This window comes from Spea bombifrons, chromosome 1 (genome assembly GCF_027358695.1).
Source record: "Spea bombifrons isolate aSpeBom1 chromosome 1, aSpeBom1.2.pri, whole genome shotgun sequence".
Classification (NCBI taxonomy): domain Eukaryota; kingdom Metazoa; phylum Chordata; class Amphibia; order Anura; family Pelobatidae; genus Spea; species Spea bombifrons.
Genome location: NC_071087.1, coordinates 157018919 through 157040518, shown reverse-complemented (window position 1 = coordinate 157040518; position 21600 = coordinate 157018919). Strand labels below are relative to the sequence as shown.

General features: G+C 40.9%; 1 protein-coding gene across 1 annotated transcript in view; it reads left to right on the top strand.

Moving 5' to 3' along the window:
• RAB27B (RAB27B, member RAS oncogene family) overlaps nucleotides 1-21600 on the top strand; it is a 77936-nt gene that overhangs the window by 31379 nt on the left and 24957 nt on the right. The window contains exon 3 of the mRNA XM_053448211.1: nucleotides 11942-12021. The gene's annotated coding sequence lies outside the window, so the exon portion shown is untranslated. The remainder of the gene's footprint in view (nucleotides 1-11941; nucleotides 12022-21600) is intronic.

The window sequence follows — 21600 nt, the reverse complement described above, 5'->3', positions numbered from 1 at the left end:
AATTTGTTTTAGATCTGTTTACAGAGATCATGTGCCCCTCTGGTGCTCGAGTGATTGACAAATTAGCTTATCTTTAATGAAGTGTCTGCAGGGCTCTCTCCACCTAATGTATCGGTTTGTCTTAGTCTGTCGATTCTCGTGTTGTCAGACCCCTTGAATATATGTATTGTATTAAGCGCTGCGTAAACTGTTGGCGCTCTATAAATAAAAGAATAATACAGTTTTAGAAAAGAATGCTGAGGAAAAACCTCCAGTGACCTATTGACATGTATCAGTCTCTAGATGGCAAGTTAGCCTTTAATTGTGATTAAGAGATGCATTATATACTGGCAGGACATTCTGCTGATTCTGGTATTTATTCATTTTATGGAAGCCAATAACTACTTTACGCTGGTGCTGTAGCTGTAATTATGAGCATTAGTTCATTCTTCTTTCCGAGGCATTCTGGTTGAGAAACCTTGGCTTTATCTTGAGCTGGGAAGTCAGCTGTCATTGAGAACTGACACTGGCTCACTTTATAGGCCAGACAGTTTTATTGATACACCATGATAGCTAGATTAGAACTCATAAAATAAGATATTTTCCCAGGGGCATAACTAAAAACCACAGACCCTGGTGGGAAAATTGTCCCTGGCCCCTCCAACTTTACCAAGCAATATGTCCCATGATTGCACTTTTGCCCTAAACACCTTGTCGGTGCAATCTTTGTCCCCAACCAGCTTATCAGTGCCTAAAACAGCCTGCCTGGGCCATCTTTACCCCCAAACAGCCTGTCTGTGCTGTCTTTGTCTCCGTCTCCAAACAGCTTATCAATGCCCCCCCCAAACAACCTGCCAGTGCTCCTGCCCCACCACTTACCTACAGGAGTGGTGTGTCTCATTTCCCAAGTGGTTTGTGCAGTCTGATCCAGCATGCGGGGAGTGGATGAGATGCCTTCTAGAATTGATAGGTTTTTTGTTATATTCTTTAATGTTTAAAATAAATTATCAAGCTGCAATTTTTTTTTCTAAATGAGTTGTAGAAGGGATTGTAGATCTGCAGAAAGTGATTGGCTTTCCTAAAGGTGAGTGATTATTTTCTTTCAATACAGGTTAAAAGATGTGTTTTTACAAAGTATTTTGATAGCCGGTGGGGCTGCATGGGGCGCTGTAGTGTGCCTTTAAATCATACACTGAAAATGAAAAATATTTCAGTCTTAATTATATTTGAAACATTTGCCCAGTAATGGGTTTTGACAAACTGTCACATCCCAAGGAATCCTGAGCTGTCAGACACTAATATATCGGTGTAAGCGATGCTCTGGTGGACTAGCCACGAAAATATTAAAACGGGGGGGGGGGAAACCTTTTTACACTATTTACTGAGTTCCTCTGGCCATTTGGGGACATATCCGACTTGCTCTCTGTATATCTGCCTGTAAACATGAAAAGGGGATATGGTTTCAGTTGTACAATTACCAATGTGCACATTATATATATATATATTATAGCTATAGCACACCATGCATGCGTACAATTGCCCCATTGATTTCCGTTTGGTTGCTTTCCTGTCTCTGGTCGAAGCTGCAACTTCTCCTTAAGGTAACGTTTGTTAAAGAATTCATAGTAAAGTACATCAGTGGGGCTGCCCTAGTAACAGTTACTCCCTAGAAGTAATAAAGCAGAGTTTATAAAGAGGTTAAGATGGCAGCTCCCATGGTAAATATTTATAAGGTTAAGATTGAAGACACTATACAGTATACGTAATTAATATACAGTATATACAATGACATAGGGCAGCAAGTCCACGAGGGCTGCAGCCCCTCCTCTGCGATCGCCTTGTTGGCTCCCTGTAACGCCTCTACTCAATTGGCCAGTTAAAAGGGAGATCACCGATCGCCCCAAACAGCCAATCGATTCTATGGACGGCTGGGCAGAGTCAGTTTCCTTCCACACCGTGCTGGGGTATGACATCATATCCGGACACCCAATAGAAAGGACAGCGGAGAGGTGGCTGCGTACCTTTATATTATTTTTGGGGGATGGATTACCAGCTAGTGCCAAGTTTTAAAGCTAATTCTTTTATTAATTCCTTTTATACAGAACATATTTTGTCAGGAAGAATGCAGTGTGATTAAATATGTCACGGAGAACATTTTACAATTCAAAATACGGAGGCCAACATCTTTAAACCTCTGCTTCGTTCTTCGGAATAATTTAATAGAAAAGCTGTCATTTTAATCTGAATAATTGTGTGTTTGGGTATAAAGGTAATGATGCCGTCAGGATTTTTACAGGCAGAAAAAGGATTTGAAATATAAATTTGACGTTTTTGTTTTGCAAGTGAAAAGCGTAGGTTATCGGGACGGAAAATATTTCTCAATTCTCAGAATGTATGTTGGTTACTCTGTTTAATCCTTATTTTTTTTTTTTTTCTCTTGCTTCGACTACTGCTTCCGTAATTACACTAAAATCAGTGACAAGAAATAATAATAAAAAGAATGTCATTGCTCAGACATTCGCCTATTAGCATTGTTTATGAAATGCCTTGTCCGTTACGATTTTATGCAGTCTTCGCAATCTTTAACTTGAAGCGGCCAGATGTGTTCAGAATTTGTTTCGGTTTTCGTTGCTTGACAAGCTTGGTTCCTTTTAAATATTCCCCAGAGTCTCCATGCATGATATATACTGTATTTGCATGAATATAAGACAAAGTAGAGGTCTGACTACAAGACTAAAATCCAGATCCCCCGCAGCGCTGCAGGGGACCTGGATCCTCCTCTCTGGCAGCTGGTGGACGTCTGTGTGATGAGCGCAGACGACCTCCGCTGCTACCTGGGACTGATTTTTCTCAATTCTAGTTTTTATTAAATAGGCTCAACGAACTCTGAAGGTGGGGGTGCATGCAGACCCCTGACGGTTTGTGCATGCGGAAAAAGAGTACCGATTGTTTTCAATGGCAAGAAGCACCGCGGAGGAGGAGGCTGGAGCTTCTATCTCAAGTAAATGTATTTATAAGAGTGCTTATTAAACTACTCACACCACAATATTAATTCTTTATTGGGTGTGCCAGGGACATTGAACAGTCCCTTTTAAGTGGCTTGGTACCAATAAAAATACAAAGGTTCTGGGCTAAGTTCTTTGCAGAATCTGTTTGCCCTTATTGATACTTTAATATACTTCCTAACATTTCACAATCACCTTTATTTTAGACGTGTGGCTAGAGGTTTAGTCAACGGGGCCGACCTTTACCAATAAGCTTTCTGTGACTGCAACCTATTCATAGCAGTTTAGTTAACTCAGTAACCTATTTAATATATTGTATTTATATTATCCAATATAGCAAATTATTTATATATATATATATATATATATATATATATATATATATATATATATATATATAGTGCAGGTTTTCACAGTCCATATGATTTGCTGCTGAATACTGAAATATTCCCATTAAATGGAGCAGAAAGATTCCATTTGAATTTGGGAAAGATTGTTTTAAAAAATATATTTTTTTAAAAAAATTAGAAGTCATTCCTCGATTTACAACTAATCAATCGTCTATCAAAGGTAGCATACAAGCTAAGTGCCGAGCATATCGACGCCAATCAGCCACAACATTCTGAGCGCTGACAGGTGAAGTGAATAATACGGATAATCTTGTTATTATGGCGCCTGTCGGTAGGTGGGATATATTACCCAGCAAGTGAACATTTTGACGTGTTTAGAAGCAGGAAAAATTTAGGATCTGAGCGACTTTGGCAAATTGTGATGGCGAGGCGACTTGGTCAGAGCATCTCTGACCAAGTCTGCAAAACTGCAGCTCTTGTAGGGGGTCCCGGTCTACATTGGTCGGTTTCTATCAAGTGGTCCAAGGAAGGAAAAGAGGTGAACCAGCGACAGGGTCATTGGCGGCCAAGGCTCATTGCTGCACGTGGGGGGTGAAGGCTGGGCCTGTGTGGAAAAAGTTACTGCTGGTTCTGGTAGAAAGGCGTCAGAGCAGCGTGGTTTGTTGTGTATGGGGCTGAAGACCAGTCAGGGCGCCCATGCTGACCCCTGTCCGCTGCCAAAAGCTCCTATAAAGAGCATGTGAGCATAAGAACTGGTTTTCTTTTACATCACGTGGATGGCCGGGTGCGTGGCTTACCTGGAGAACACGCGGCACCAGGATCTATGGAGGCCGCACCTCGCAACTTATAGGACTTAAAGGATCTGCTGCTAACGTCAGAGGTCTAGTGGAGTCCATACCTCGACGAGTCAGGGCTGTTCTGGCGGCCAAAGGGGAACCTACACGACGTTAGACAGGTGGTCATAATGTTATGGCTGATCACTGTGTGTGTGTGTATATAATTACGAGCAATGCTTAAAGAAATAAAACTAATTAAAAACAGAAACTAGAGGGTTATCAAATTTTGTTGACCTGCTGCTACAGTTATATTTCAATTTTTTCACTAACGGAGGACAGACTAGTCTGTGCTTTCCAAACATATGTAAATTCCTGTTTTTAATACATATATCGAAGACCTTTGTCCCGGCGTTCTGATCAGCCTTGGTGCTCGCTGTGTTCGCTCGCAACACGCAGCCTCCCTGCACAAGGCCGAAAGGCACCGTGTGTACGAAATGTACCGTACAGAGAAGTATAAACCGTGTCCATACAATTATAAAGCATTTCTTCAGCAATGCCCTCCCTGGGGACCTACACATGGAGTATATGATTGTGTATACCTGTCAGTCTCTACTCTATCAAAGATATTGTATCATGCGCAAACCAAAGGCCATTTGCTATCCTGGCCGGTCTGGCACTCCTCAGTATTACCGCGTGTATGGTTTCGTTCACTTAATCATTAGGCTACATTAGTGACAAACATTGATTAGAATCGGCACTCAGTTTAATGAGTAAACCAAGATCATTAGCATGTGGTTTCTTCATCAAATCAAGCTCACAAGAAATACACCTGAACTTACCGAGCTGAACAACACAAAATATAAAGGAAGAACATGCAAATTTAGTTTATTGGCCCTTCTAAGAGGTTCCCATCCAGCCATTAAAAATTGGCCTTTTTCTAGAAAAAAATAAAAATAGTCACCAATCTTATAAGAGACCAACCAACAAAACCTCTTGTTGTGCAGTTCTAAGATATTATGTGATTTTGTGACGTATTGAGGGCTATAACATCTAATATGCTGCAAATCCCCAGTTTAGGGTCAAACCCCTATCACAGGAATCTGCGTGTATAAATAATACCGTTCTGCCGTCTGCAAACGCTGCCGCTGCTCCTTTTATCTATTACAATAAAAAGGTTTGCTTGTGAAATAATCACAGGTTTATTCGCATAAAGAGCAGACATTTTGAGGTGCGCACCACCTCTTTCTCAATGTGTAAGTTCCCCCTATCCCGCCAAACAGACTTAAATACACCAAAAGTTACACAACCCCCCCCGACGTGGAATGCTAAACCGATTAAAAACCAAGTATCAACGTACAAGTCATAGTAATTGCCACGCAAACGGATGCCGTTTACACAAATGTAACTATTTTTCGCTGTAAAAACTGTTATTTTGGACAAGTGCAGGGAACTGCCATGGGTGACGATATGGTGACGACCTATGCGAAGACGGCATTTCAATACAAATACAAATTTTCGAATAATCCCAACAGCAAGTCAGTGGCCGAGGTGCATAAAACGATTGTTTTCTGGGATGATTAATAGCCGAATTTGTGGTCTGTAGTACGGATAAAGTTGGTTTTTTTTGTGGCTGTGAGGGGATATAAGCCCCCGAGCACGGACTGCAAACACACACAAGGAAAAGTCATATTATACACGATGCGCTAATCGCTAAATATGGTGCATGGTAAATGTACCAAGCACTTCAGAATAACAAAAATACATCTTAAAATATAGCTTAAGGACTGGGCTTTTCGTGCCATAGAATCAGATTTTTTTGTTTTTGCCATTATTTCTCTCTTAAGCAAACCCACACAATTATTTTATTTCAGGATTTTTTTTTAAATCCATATTCATATATGCAAGACATTTATTTACTATATTATCTTTTTTTTTTTTTTACAAAACGACATTATCCACAGCTAGTGTGAAAATAATACCAAAAATATATTTATTAACTTCCCCTGATTTGAAAAGCACCCTGTGTTGCTATATAATTTTCATTTTTTTTGGGGGGGGGGGTTAACCCTATACTACACTAACCCTATACTACACTAACCCTATATAACAAATTCCTAACTAACTAAGCCACAGCACTCTTATATCATAAAATGCCTCGCTGTGGGCCTTAGTTTCATTTTCATTTTATTCTGTGAATCAGAAATCCTGGTTCCTGCGCGTCCCTTGCGATCGGGAAGCATCCTGTGCGATATACGGAGTGCGGGGCGGTAAGCTATTGGTACGGCTTGGGAGGTGATTGCGGAGAGAGCTTAAACGTGCGGCGTATGAGTGGATACCGAAGTACTTGTGAACGGAAATCGATGGCACGCAAATAGCTTCCAGCCTTAACAATTACTCAATGTCCACCTACACACCGAGTGTAAATAAAACGCTTTCCCTTACTGTTCATTATAAGATTGTATTCCTATCAGTCACGATCAAATCACCTCTTACAAATGATGCACAGTGACTTATAGGCATATTAGGGCCGCTGTGATCTCATCAGTGTGTGTATATATATATATATTGTTTTGTTTCTGCCTTAATTAATCTAAAATGATATTCTAGTATCAGAGCTATGCATCTATCAAATTAGATTTGTTCTATTTATTTTATTTTTAGAATTCTCTCATAGGTTCTTTATTTCTGTGACTCCATAATACCTGGCTTACTTAAATAGAAACAATTTATTATTATTCAACTATATATGATGGTGCACAGTATCCATCGCATCAAAATCATTTATTGGAAATCATAGCAACTCAAAATACAAGAACGTTGTTGTTTGAAATTTATATACTTTTTAAAAAATTCTTTAATTTTTGCCAACTCGAAACTCTCTAATTTGTAAAAATTTCCATTTGAAGCAGGCGAAGTATTTTTGCGTCTCCTGTGGAAAATACAGGAGTTTATCTGCTCTCATTTGAACTTAAACATTTAGGTTAGAGGTTTAAAATTAAACTAGAAATGTACTATTAGAAACAGTACTGTTTTCTTAGATTGATGATACTGCCATAAAACCTAATTTACCGTAGATACACTTAAATGGCTAGGATTAGTATTGTCCCCTTTCTTGCTGTGTGAGATATTGTTTGGTTAGATGGGATGTTAAAAAGGAGAGATTTGGCCCCGTAATGCAGAAGCAAGAATCCCTCTGCTCCCTTTTCCTCCCCTGATGTCCTTATTTTCTAGGATCTCAGGATATTTGCCTTGCTATGAGGGTATCACGGGGTTCATCCTTTCACATGATTGCGATATTTAGCAATATATGATTAGGTCACAAGAACACGTAAGAGATATCGATAAAGTACTGCATCCTAGCCGTGCCGCTAACCCCTACCCCTCGGCCATTTCAAAAGGTAGGAAGTCATCCCTTAATGCTGCAGTCCCTATAACGTTGTTGGGAACTTTCTACATAAACGGGTAACCCATCGCCTCTGTCTATCCGTTGTTACTCAGTATGTGTGACAGTAATGACGCGGCAGTGATGGTAAGGTCTGAATCTCTTTGGTGGGCCCAGGCGGCCCTTTATCTGTCACATCATCCGAGCTCTACTGAATGCTAATGGTGTCTTCCTGGCCAAATGTCTTTAAAGACGGTTCGGTGTTGCGGAGCCGGTATCCCTGTGCGGAAGCTCTCCGCCGAACGGGCATCACTTAATGTCTTTAATTTATTCAGGAAACTGAGTTTTTGTTCCTGTCTTACAAAGTCATAGCTGCCAGCAGCCTCGGTTTTTCCCAGGACAGTTCCAGCAGGCCATGCTATGTCCCAGACGTCGGATGTCCCAACAAATGTTCTGGATTATGGCAGCTCAGCTTAGATATCGTTTAAATCAGACATTGCACACGCTAAAAAAGAGAAGAGATGTTCCGGGGGAAAAAATCTGTGTTTCAACATTAAAATGTTGGCGAGTATAAAAGAAGTATTACGCTGGGAGCTCCCGGCAGACCCGGCAGCACCTCGCAATATAGCAGTGTAACAGGATTGTGTTGTTTCATGCGATTGTGTGATATTGTAACATATAGCAGTGTAACATGATTGTGTTATTTCATGTGATTGTGCGATATTGTAACATATAACAGTGTAACAGGATTTTGTGTTTCACGTGATTGTGCGATATTGTATCATTGTTCCCGAGCCGCCGGTAACTTTCTCTGTGTTCTGCCTGATATCCGCTGTAAAAGGCCACAGCTCAGGGCAGCAAATAACTGGTAATTTATGGCTTGAAAAGCACTTTGATCTGTCTGCTGATTACAATATAAGAATGAAAAGGGCAGGACCGCATCGGCATAAATCAGCCGTATATACACTTCTGGCTCAGAGATGCCATCGGATTTCAGTACGTTTCAGTACGTGCCGGCTCAAATTACTATTATTATCTTTTATTTATACAGCACCAGCTTCTTACCATGCACATATATTCCAGGGGTCTGACAGACTGAGACAAACCGGCTCGCAAGCTTACTGTCTTGTTAAAGCGGATCAGTATAGTATAACTTATAGGGGGAGATGTGATGGAAATATATAAATACATAAAGGGATTTAACAAAGGTAAACAAAGGCCGTAATCTGAAACTAAACTATCAAGGTTTTAGGAGTAATGTAAAGGAGTTTTACTTTAACGAGAGGGTGATAGATTAATGGAACAGCCTCCCAGCAGAAGTGGTAGAGGGTAATACAGTATGGCTCCTGAAACTAAGTCAAGACCAACAAGTTTGAGTCCTTAGATCGGGAAATAATGGGCAGAATAATAATAATGAGTAGAATTGGTTTTATCTGACATAAAATCTTTTATTTCTGCTACTTTTCAGTATACTAACCAAACCTATGCAATAGTATTTACAGATTACAATAATTAATATATGCTGTATATATAATTAGAAATCCATCTGATTACACACCTGAAACTCCTTCCCCATTAGGTTATTTCTCGTATTAAGTTGTGGATTATTGTTTGGTTCAGACGGCCTTTGCGATGGAGGGTGAGGACGGGGCGAGAACTTCAGGCAGCGAATTAATTTATACGCTACTTCTTATTCCAAATCTCATCGTGCGGGAGGTAGAAGAAACATCTCCCAAAGAGTCACGCTGAATGATAACCAAAAAGCATGATTTCTGGGTAAATGTAATAAATGTAAGTTAAACAAAAGCAATAAAGTGAATTCAGAAACACCACAGGAATTTATATATAATGTGTGTGTGTGTGTGTGTGTATATATATATATAATTACTATTGTATGGAAAGTACTTCTCATCCTTCAGTTAGAAGAAATAAAGCCATGTAATTAACTGTAATTAGACCATCATTTTCTTTGCTGATGTTTCCTGCTACCAGACGTGAAACCAACCGTTTATTTCAAAGCAAGGCAACCTATCATGTTGTCACAAATGGCCTTGGCAATATTTTATACAGACATGGGGAGGAATAAAGTGTGTGTGTTTGGGACAATACGGACCAACCTAGGAACAACGGGAGTCGGCGGTCTTCCTTATCTCAATTCGCCCTCTTTCCTTATCTCAGTCGCCCACTTTTCCTTCTGTAAAGACTTAAACCCTAATCCGTCGTTGGTCTCGTCTTAGATTAGGGATCCATATGCCTATCCTGTGCGTGTTTAAATCCCCTCGCTGTATTAGAATCTACCTCTTCTGCAGGGTGGCTGCTCCACTTACCTATCACCATTTAGCTAGCAGATTGCCAGCACTTGGCTCTGCAACACGGCCCCTTTCATCAGAGGGATGGTAGCACAATACAGAAGGTCTGTGGGGTACAGGGGGCAAATGTATTATAATAACAGATCTGTTTAAATGGGCAGAATAATGTCCATAAATAAAGTACTCTGTGAGCAAGCATGATTATCTGGGAGTACTTTAACCCTGTCAGTACTGAAGGTTTTTAGTATTTACCATGTGTGTTTAATTAAGATGCCCCTTTTCTGTGTACCCACGCAAATTATGCATCCGTTCTCAGAAGAAATAGGGCATTCATTTGAAATCACAGAAACATGCAAAAAAATAATTGAGTGCTAGTATGTAAAAAAAGAAAAAAGTATAATAAAGTAAAAAAAAAATCACCTTCTTATCCACAATGGGTGCCTGATGAGCAATGACCCAATTTCTGATCATCCCCGGATTACATTAATACCCCACATACATAAAAAAATGATATATTCTAGATTATGGAATAATTTCCGTAATGTATCGCGAGGCTGTAAATGTGTAGAGATTGTCACGGCTCAGAGTTGTGTTCTTATAACGCATCGTAGAGTAAGTCTTTTTGTAACGATGACAGAGAGAGTCTTGGCTTTACTCTACCAGTGACCTTCTTCTTTTGAATACCAAGTGATCAGAAAGGGGTTAGAAAGAATAATATATTCATGGAAATGTATACAATATATACATACACGCAGGAAACGTACACTTTCCAATGAATTAGCCCCCCCCCCCGAAAATACATTATTCATTTTTGTGCCATTTGTTTCACGGTGTATATTAATAAGGCATTTTTGACACCCTATTTTCACATTTCTCCGGGTGACCCCTCCATCTGTTCGGTTTTAGCGTCACTTTCCTTTTTTCCCATATGTGGTGATAATACATTCATTATGGTGTTCTGGGTTTATAGTTGGTTTTGTTTTATAACCATAGTTAGTTCTTTGTTCAATTAAACTTCTTGGGTAACTCAGAGCGGTGGGGGAGTTCACCTGAAAAAAAAATTAGGGGTTTATTCACTAAACCTGGAGTTTGGAGGGAGCTGCGGTCTCGGATAGATAGATATACTTCACTATAGATAATAAGGAGAGCTTCTCCAACAAAAATAACTGAGCTGGCCCTGTATAATGCATAGTTAAACAGGTGAGATTTCAAGAAAGTCGTCCACAGCTTGAACTATGCATTGTGCAGGGTCAGCTCAGCTTATTTTTGCAGGACAGACTCGCCAGGATTCAGTGTTCACTTAAAGCTGGTGGCTTAACCTGGCGTCGGTGTTGAGTGGCCTACGTATATTTTTTAATAATGAAACTGCAGACGGAAGTGGGGCCAGTCAGAGATAAGACACAGAGGATGCAGCCCTGTCACTTTTAAGGCCAATGGCCGCCTGATGATGTAAGCGTGACTGTTGGATGTGTGCACCCTATGCTCGCGTAGCATGTGGTCGGCATATTGGGCCACTGGCCACACGCTGTCGGACAGCACCCCAACAGACGTTTGCCCCGTGTGCCTGATGGCCGCTTCTGGGCTGAAGCCCCCTAGATCCATATCGTGCGCAGCTCCTCCTGAGCGGCCAAGCTGACCAAACTCCAACGAAAGTTTATTGAATATCAGATCTGCTGCGTTTTGTGTTTCTCAACTCAACTTAAACTCCAAAGCTGGCAAGTCAGGTGGGGTCGCGCTGACACGGAATCCAGATGAAAGGTCCTTCTCGACAGCCAAATCGTGTCAACTCAACCTTTACCGAGTAAGCCTTCTGTGTGCTGCATGGGCACGATCAGAGGAACGATAACGAGTATAGAGACGCTGCCATCGGTAACCGCAATTTAAAAAAAAGTATTTTGCCATCGATTCATACATTGCTTCTCAAAAGATCTTGGGGTGACCATTAAAATAACATGAAAAAGCGCAGACGGGGTTAATGCTGTAAATGACTAGTGTAGCTGGAAACGGCTCATTTTTTATGGAATCTCTTCATAGGAGTACAGAGGCCCTTTATCACTCCCATCACTCCTGTGTTCCAACGGCCCTTTATCACTCCCATCACTCCTGTGTTCCAATTTATCTTCCTTTTCTTTTATGGCAGACAGAGAAGACAAAGCAGCCGCAGAACAGTTCTGAAAGGGATGAGGATAAGCTGGCCATACAGACGCAGAAGCTAAAGAGGTAAGACGAGAACAAAAACATGTAGATATGGAGGACCTCGGCTTAGTACTTCATCTGAACGACAAACTATGGGTGCTTGGTGCAGCCTTGTTTTCTAGCCTAGACATGTAGAATCCATCAACACATCGGCCCCATTCGGCCCGTCCGGTCTGCCTATTTTTCTGTAAAGACTCAAACCTTAGTCTCGTCTTAGAGTCAGGAGCCATATGCCTGTCCCATGCATGTTTAATACCCTCACTGTATTGCCCTCTACAACTTCTGCCTTTTGGTAATTTTATACAAAATTCCTGGCAGGAATGGTGGCCTTTTGAGGGCTCGGCTTGAGAGCTTACAATCTAAAAGGAACTGTATGAGTAATTGAAACGAAATAAGGCATGAAAAGAACAGAGTGGCGGGTTACGGTCTGGCTTAAGACATATTTGGCTCATGTACAGGAAAAACATGCATAGAAAGACACGTTAAATAAACATATATGTAGAGCAGCGTTGATTTCTTGCTTTGTTTTGTAACTTGCGATATGTCTCGGAAAGGGTCCATGAAAGCGGCTATGATCTTGGTGGAGTTTCCAGAACTTTGCAAACTATTATTAAGGAGTTACTGGAACACTTTCTGAATTATTGTTAATGCGTACGCTATAAATATGTCAAAACCGGATTTATATCTTCATTTATGCAATCATTTAAGCCTTCGGGAGACTGGAAGATCCCGGTTGTCATCTCTTCATGGCTGATAAGGCTATGATGAGAGATCACTTCACTGTTCCATAGTAATTTCAGACACACTTTTGTTTTATGGTCTAATAAGCTGCTTCCAATTAACGGAAATCCATTTTGTAGAATTTGACGAGGCAGTTCTGAGGCACATTAATTGGTATTAAGGAACATTCAACGCAAACTGTAAGAACATATTTCTGGAGTTAAAAATAAATGTTTTGGATTCAATAAAAGTGTGTAAAATGTATTCCAGGTATAATAACTTGTCAGTCTGAAATATCTTATTTATTATGGAAGCAGCCAGCAAGAAGCCCAGCAGTTTTTTATAAAATTACATTTACATGATTCTCAACCCATTAAAAGGCAGCCAAGTCCTAGTTCATCAGATAAACATGGACATATCTTTGGGTTACCCATTCACATTTGCCCTAAGTGTATCTTCCTGCAGATAAGGAACTCAAACGGTCAAATCATCTGCTTGGTTTCCTATTTTCAGCAGCGTTGGATAATACACAATGCCTTCTCGTGAACGCTTATGAAATGGTATGGTCCATACAGTGGAACTGGGCACATCCATTGAGGACTGTTTTTTGTCTCATCTGAAGTATTTAGTAATACCCTTCATGTAAACATTTTTGAAAGCTAAGAATGTTATTCCTCTAAATGTAAACAGTTAAGCTTTCGAGATCAGTGAAGATGTGATCAGTAGATGGCGGTGGCTGCCTTGCCTTTAAGGCAATGGGTGTTGGCAGCCGTCTATTGAAACCGTCTATAGAGTGGAATTGGTGTGGATGTGTGTAACGCCAGCTGATTAAGAGGAGGAGAGGTTGTTATTATATCAGCTGATGTAGGGAGAATTCTAGTGGAGCGTCACAAATCTGTTACTATTTCTTTCTTTGCATTCCCTTTTTTGTTTTGAGCTAAGAATATGATTGTTTATATACCAGGTGATAAAAATTGACTGAAAACTCTATATATCCTGTAAGAGTGTGAATTGACAGTCTTTCTGACCAGCTGGTTGGACCTTGTTCAACTACTCGCTTCTCTTTCCCACCAGGTCCAGCTAAGTCAGACTCTGGAAACCTCAGCCAAACGGCACACACAGGCCCAGGCAGGTTTGCCACACTTGGCTCTGGGTTCTTCAGAGAATCTCTTTGCCCTAGGAGCAAAGGGGCAATTCCTCTCCCCATAACAACTTGTTGTGTTCCTCAAACCATTCCTGAACCATTTTGCTTTGTGGTAGGGCACATTATCCTGCTGAAAAAGGCCAATGCCATCAGGATATACCGTGTACATGGTCTTCAACAACGCTTGGTAGGGGTACGTGTCAAAGTAGCGTCCACATGAATGGCAGGACCCAGGGTTTTGCAGCAGAACATTGCCCAAAGCATCACACTGCCTCCGCCGGCTTGCCTTCTTCCCGTACTGTCAGGTTTTGGTAAGGAGTCCACTGTGCAGGATTGATTTAGTTAAAAGGACACAATACATCACAGACATATGGGGGGGGAGGTACAGAGCATGTGTGAGCTTCCTGGGTGTATATATATATATATATATATATATATATATATATATATATATATATATATATATATATAATGTATGTATGTATGTATGTTTTTTATTATATCCAAGTATTATATATATATATATATATTATATCAGACACGTTATGTAGGACTGGAATTTCAAAGTGGCTACTGACAACTGTGAGAATAAAGCAACAAACGGCTTCATAGAGTATAAACATGATGAGAGATGACATTGTTACGAGGATAGTAGTCTTCGTTACCGTGCGCACCTCAAGCCTTATGGAGGTTCTAGGGCATTGCGGAAGGTAGCAGTTTGGGGAAAAAAACTGTAAATGGGTAGATGACATAGAGAAAGGGGGTTTGGTTGTGGTGATTTATCTTGTTGATTGTACTGAAGCAAAAACCCTTGAATTTGATGAAGGAGATAAAGACGAATCTAAGTGCAGCATGGAACGTTAATTTGGGGTAGAGGCCTGGGGGAAATTCCTTCAATCTCACTGTGAAAATCTGAGCTTGGTTGAAGATCCTTTCACCAGACCTCGAGAGTGAGTTGAGTCCATACTCCAGGTAATGGGCCGATTCTAGATCTTTGTAGAACTTTAGAATATTGGAACACGTTGTTGACAGTCCCTCCATTAGAAACTTCAGATTAGGTGGGATCCTTTATATCATATCAGTAAAAATCCAACTATCTGTAATAAATGCTATTCCATTCATAGTATTCACCCGTTAACAAGCCAACTCCACTTTACAGGGGCTTCTTTTCTTTTATAAGCATTTTAGGGGGCAGCACATGTAAACCACCCAGGCTAAAATTGCTAACTTCCCCCCCTGACAATTCAGTATCAGCAAGTGAGTGTAAAGATTCTCTCTACAGACGACCATCGCTTGTTACATAAGAGTAATGTCAGGAATCTAAGATGTAAAAAAGGCTTGAATAATATTTGCCTTTTCTAGTATTAACTGACAGACTAGGGGCTGAAGATGTGAAAACTGGTTTAAATGATGGCCGAGTGGTACATTTTCTTTACCCAAGTTCCTACAAGGATTCAACAGGACCTTCTCTATACATTTCATCCGTTTCCCTACCACGCGGTCCTTTGCTTTGCTGGAGATGCATTTGATTGAATGCGTATAAACTGTCCCTTTAAGAATGTAAGTACTTGCTATGTAATTCCTTTTTAAAAATAATTATATATATATATATATATATATATATATATATATATATATATACATATATCATGAAAAACATCAGTTAAAAATGGCTATTCTGTAGCTGTGTGTATTCCATATAACTGCAGCTTGTCTGTATACCCAGGGAGGGAATATTAAATAAGGGCATGGACGAATATCTGCAAACATTGTAGACACATCAAGGTTGGGTGTATACTGCTGGCTGTATCTAGAGTTAAGGTGAGACAATAGAGAACATTTATATATTTGGACATATTTTTTTATTCTCCTGTATATTCCCGAATGCAGATTCACACGTGCTGTCCTTAGTTACTGGTGCTAGAAAATGAGATCCTGCCTCATCTTCCTCCTCATTCTGGCTTACTGAAAGCAGGAAGTGTACTTTAGTACACTTCCTGCACTTGCTCTCTGGCGCTTCCATTGAAATGAAAAGGGAATTGCGGCAGTTAATAGCAGCCTTCAGGTAGCATATATTCAATACTGATTAAAAATTAAAATACTATTGTTCCACAGGCCATTACGGATAACACATTTTGTGATTAAATAAACAAAAAATGCTGTGGCTCTCGCCAATAACGCTGACTGTTGGGTAATCTCCCTTATTTGATATCAAATGAAAGAGGGCCCCACTTGGTATGGATTGTATTTGGGTGCCGGGTGTATTAAATGAGGAAGGGGGTACGAGGATCATAAAAGCAGCTGCTGGCCTTTGAGACATAGAGTGCTTTAGATATTTTTTCTATTCCCTCCGCTAGTAATGAACTGAATGCAGATTGGATATACTATACGGTATGTAGGTTAAACCCTATAGGCGGCATTTTTCGGTGGCTAGTGTACATTAGGCTGTTTTGCATTAGATTATCATTTCCATCGGATTTCAGGGCTGTATTTGTGCCTATTATCTGTAGAGACACAATACATTTATTTCCTCGTTGAGTGAGATGAATAGGACTTCTGAAAAAAAGGAACATCGGTAAAAATTGAACAGGAGATGACAATGTGGAACAGGCTGAAAGTCGATTGAAATAAGATGAAAGACCCGGAAACAATGAAACAAGGTATGTCATCATCAAACGAGAGAGAATTCTGACTTTGAGAGAAATACAGAGGAGAAGCAGAAGTGGATTATAGAATTACAATCGCTGAAACGTGGAGATTCCAGCTAGAAAAACAGAGGAAACTGGAAACCGTTACATTTACGTTCATACCGTGAAGTGCTTCTTTGCAGCATGGGTGATGCGTCCTAATCCAAGTCTGTTTAAAGTAATTTTCACGATATTTAATAAAAAAAATAATTCCCTTGTTGTGTTATTGATCAAAAAATAAATGGACACATTCAAAATTACAATAGTTATTAAATAGAAACATAGAACATTATGGCAGATAAGAACAAATTGGCCTGTCTAGGCTTTAACCTATTCAAGACCGGGAAGTACCTGGTACTTCCGGGTCAAAGGTCACCGGCAGACCGGGACGTACCAGGTACGTCATCGATGATGCACGATCCAGCATCGCTTTGAACGCTGGGATCGCCAGGGGGGGCTGCTACTGACCGCTGGGTGTCCCCAGCGATCTGTAGCAGCCACTCCCCCTCAATTCCGTGCACGTGATCGCTTTGCAGCGAATTACGAGCATGGAATTTAAATATTTAAAAAAAAAACTGAGGTCTTCAAGGGAAGACGCAGTTTGCCAACGCCGGTCCGGAAGGGGTTAATCAGTCCTTGGTCTCATCTTAGATTCAAGACAGCTTCGACCTCTTCTGCACCCACATATATTCAGCAGGCAGCCGCATGCAGAACATTTCTTTTCTCTACAGAACACCGACGTTGGTCTATTGTCCCAGACAGCCTCCCAACCGAGCATGAATTTAACCTGTAGGGGAACAAAATACTTTAGGAGAAGCTGCAGCTCTAGAGGCCTTTGTGGTCCTGTTTGTCACTGGAAAAGCACAGTGAGTGGCAGGAAAGAGCTCCCGTTAGGTTTAATGGGATCGCTTTCTCCGCATGCACATGGAGGGGGGTTTCTTTGGCGTCCCCCTTTCAGAACCCTGGCCGATCCAGCGCAGGAGCTGATGGACGGCGAGTATACCATGTGGGCTCAGGCGTCTGGAGATATGTTTGACCAAACGTATCTCGTCCAACAAGTAGTATGGTGTGGGGGGAAAAGGCCAAATGTATATGGCGGGATTCTGCAGATTCCCCCTGTGTATTTGCAAGGGGGGACAACATGAACATTTAAAGGGACCACTCAGTAATCACGTGCAGTGAAGTGCATATGATGGCGCGAGCGTCCCTGGAAACGTTAAAATCCCTAAGATATTCCAAAAACAGCTAAGCAATAATAAATCTTATTAGACAAGGTAAACATGTCGCCCAGTGGTATGATATTCTGATGCTGCTAGCTGCTATTTACTGGAGTGGGAGTGATCTTCCCAGTCAAACTCTTCTAATAATTATGGTGAATTGTGTTCATAGGTGGAAAGGGATTCGAGGTTAAAAAAAAATGAATTTGCCCAGAGTTCTCTTAAATCATATTGAAGACTCCTGAGAGCAGAATACCAACGGGGGGGATAATTAAATATCAGGTTTCATTTAGACTAATGAGGAACGGCGTGGTTCGGAAGGATGAGACACTGGAATTCTGCTTAAAAATATTGAGAAGAATTGTAGAATTGTGCCATATAAAATGATGCATTGTGTTTATCGATGTTTAACAATAGCAGTGTAAAGGCTGGTAATTCCATGTATGCATGGCTTTATGTTTCATGCACTACTGGCATTTACATTAAACTACATTGGTCCCTGAGAAGACATAATGTGTAGATTTTATTGATAACATAACCTCATATCCCCCAAAATTTCGAATCAGGACACTTGTGATTGGGCAGTGTGACAAGACACCAGGAGCTCAGCTACAGAGCATGGTCCCTACGTGGAGGCTGCGATGGGGGTCTGTCCTCCAATGGCACAGACCTCCATTCATTTTACAGCTCGTTGGGCCGGTCAAGGAAGATCAGAGGATCTCTTCCATTGGCCTATGATCCCCATCGCCAGCTAAAGCGACACAGTGGGCCAGCTACCCGGGACAGCAGGATAGTGCCCAAAAATCAGTACTGTTCTATAAGAATTTAGACTGTTTGGAGGTATGTAACCATAATCCCATAGGCTCTTACCTCAGGATTTATGGTGGATGCTGTCCTAGGCCTGGCCCGGTGTAAAGGTGACTCCAGCCATAGACCTCTTTGCTGTCTGTTCCTAGAGGGATAGTAACTACGCGACGCTCGGGAAGCTACAATGTATGTCTGCTGTTTGTTCCTCCATTCAGAGGTCATTTTGTTTTGTGATTTGAGCCCTTCTTGTTTTTAGCCATGTTTCGTGTCTTTGATGTACCGGGGCATTTAATATTCTCTACAGAGAATTTGTATTTGAATATTTTACTTTAATCGGTTGACGGTAATGATACGTTACTTTAGCGTTCACAATGACAGCACCCGATCCCCTTGCTTTTCCTCTCTTTTTTTTTTTTTATTTATAAAAAAAACCTTCAGAAGGAAGAATAAAATAACGGAAGAATGCAGTCAATGATTTGTCTAAGAAGGACAAAACCTTTTATACCGGAATAACGTGAATTTCTACGCGTTCAGTGCCATTACGTATTCTGAACCTTTATTACGCTTCCTGCAAATCGCGATCTTCAAGGTTGATTTTCATGAGTAAATTTATTTTATAAAAGGTTATTCAGACAATTTATTGAGCTTTTGCAGTGACTGCTCCGTGTGACGATGCGACTGGTTTCAAAAAGGGCAAAACTCCCTCCCGTGGCCTCGAGACGCCTGTCGATATCTACTAAAATATTTGCCTCTGAATGAATGTGTAGGTGGTGCAAAAGAAAGGGTCAATATCATTTTTTTTTATTTTATTTAGGTGCCTATGTTATATACATATACACGTTAGACTTGGTCTGGATTCTCATTGTCTCAATTAAGCCAATACCACCTTAAGGGCAATGGGTTGTTCTTAAACCCATTAAAAACAATGCATTGTGAGCCCGTACAGGTATGGGCTTTATCATAAAGGGGTTACTTAATAAGCTGCACCTGTAGATTTATTGGACTGTTGACCTTCGCCACCTTTCCTTGGAACATTGCCAAGATGGCGATCACAGCTTGTTTTAAGCCTAACTGAACCCAACAAAAGTAACATCTTCTAATTAACTGGCAACCATCCCAGAAAATGTGAGAGGAAAGGGGAGATATTCTACAGCAGGCAAACCAATCAACAAATCTTAAGGACATTTCAGAGGTTTTGCCATTGTTTTCAGCACATACGAAATTGGCACAATTTGTTAAAAATAACTACAACTTAGTGGTGGAATTTCCCATTGAATGCTTTGAAATATCCTCTGGAGTTTAGGGTTAATGCAACTGACGTGACTCGACTTAAGCCGCATGCAGTTGCATGTTACAGCTAGAACATGAACTCAGGGGATGTGAGTGTGGGTGCGAATGAGCAGCAGTAGTCCTACTCATGTAAGCTTTGCCTCGGCTGCTGACTCACCTTCATTCGGAATTTAGTGTATTCTGAATAGATTGCGTCAATCGGTTGACGTAATTGAACATAATTCTCACAGTTACGGTTCTGTAGCCGGTATGTAGGTGCTCGGGTGACTAAGCTGGCTGGGAACCAGACTATGAGAGTTATCTGCAGCTTTCCATTAGGGAGGGGGCAATGCAGAAAAATGAAATTAATTATCAAGCTTATTAATTATTCATTATCTTTAAATGTGGATTCGCTTTTACTTGACTTATAACAGGGAAACACATGGGATGAATCCAATATAAAAATATTACCCTCCAGCACTGAAATAAGAAATATTGTAAATTGGCAGATGCAGAGGTTTGTGTTTATCTGAAGCACAATTTAATGCCTATAATGACCGAAGAGAGCAATTACATTATATTTTGAATAGGATGAGAGATAAGTGGAACAGGCTCCCTGCAGAAGTGGTAGAGGGTAATACAGTGAGGGAATTTAAACATGCATGGGATCGGCATACGGCTCCTGAATCTAATTCAAGACCAACGACCAGGTAAATTCAAGGAGTCGGGAGAAATGGGCCAAGATTCCATGTTTGGAGACATACAGCTTCAAAATGAAAGAGTTTATAATGTGATACAATTGGATAGTTCTCAGTGGTTCACCTATATTATATATTATTTTAATAGCCGTGGCTTTACAGATTGTAATAAATTCCAGTATAATTGTCACCCGTAGATTCCAGTCTGTTAGCAGGACGCCTGCCGAAGCCCCCGCACCCATCCATGCTGTATGTTGGGAATTCCAGTCGGACTTGTTTTAGTCGTTCTTCACCATTTTTCTGTTCTCCCTGAGGGCTTCAGTGGGTTTTTCAGTACAGAAACATGCTTCTAAATACCAGCGAGGCATGCCTAGCATTTCTGAATTTATTCCACCTTGGTTCATTCGCCCCTTTCTTCGTGTGTTTGTATACCGCAGAAGGCTGGGTGTATTTTGCATTTATTTCTGTATTTGTTCATTATATCTTTTCATTGTTCTAGTTTTTCTCTTTAACCCCTTCATGACAAAGCTGATACAGTGCCTTGTCCTTAAGGGGTTAAAGGGACCATCTACCCATTATATGCTCTTTAACACATATGAAAGTCTGTGTGAGATCCATTTGATTTTGGGGGGGATTCGTTTTACAAATGTATTGGTCAATTCTGAAGACTTTCCCCCTTCTCTGTGGAAACTGCCGTGGAAGAAATCATGTTTCCGAGGCTGAGTTTCAGCCGTCGTTCACATGATGGGTCGTTTAGGTCACATGATTTCTCAAGATGTAGTTCTGTGCGCAAAGCTTCCGTAAAAGATGTTGTGGTGTTTAATGAATGACAGGATAAACGTATGTGGGAGGCACAATCCGGCACCGGCCCACCGGTTTGCCCAGTGGCCTGGTACTTTGCCCATACATGTTCTGGTCTTCATCCTGTGGAACGTATAGGTGTTCTTCCAATAAATGACCAATATGGCACCCCTACTCCTGTGGGACCATACCTGGGAATGCCCCATTGCTGGCTGCCCGGAGCTCCCTATCTCCTGGGGGCGTGGCTGTGACCATGGGGT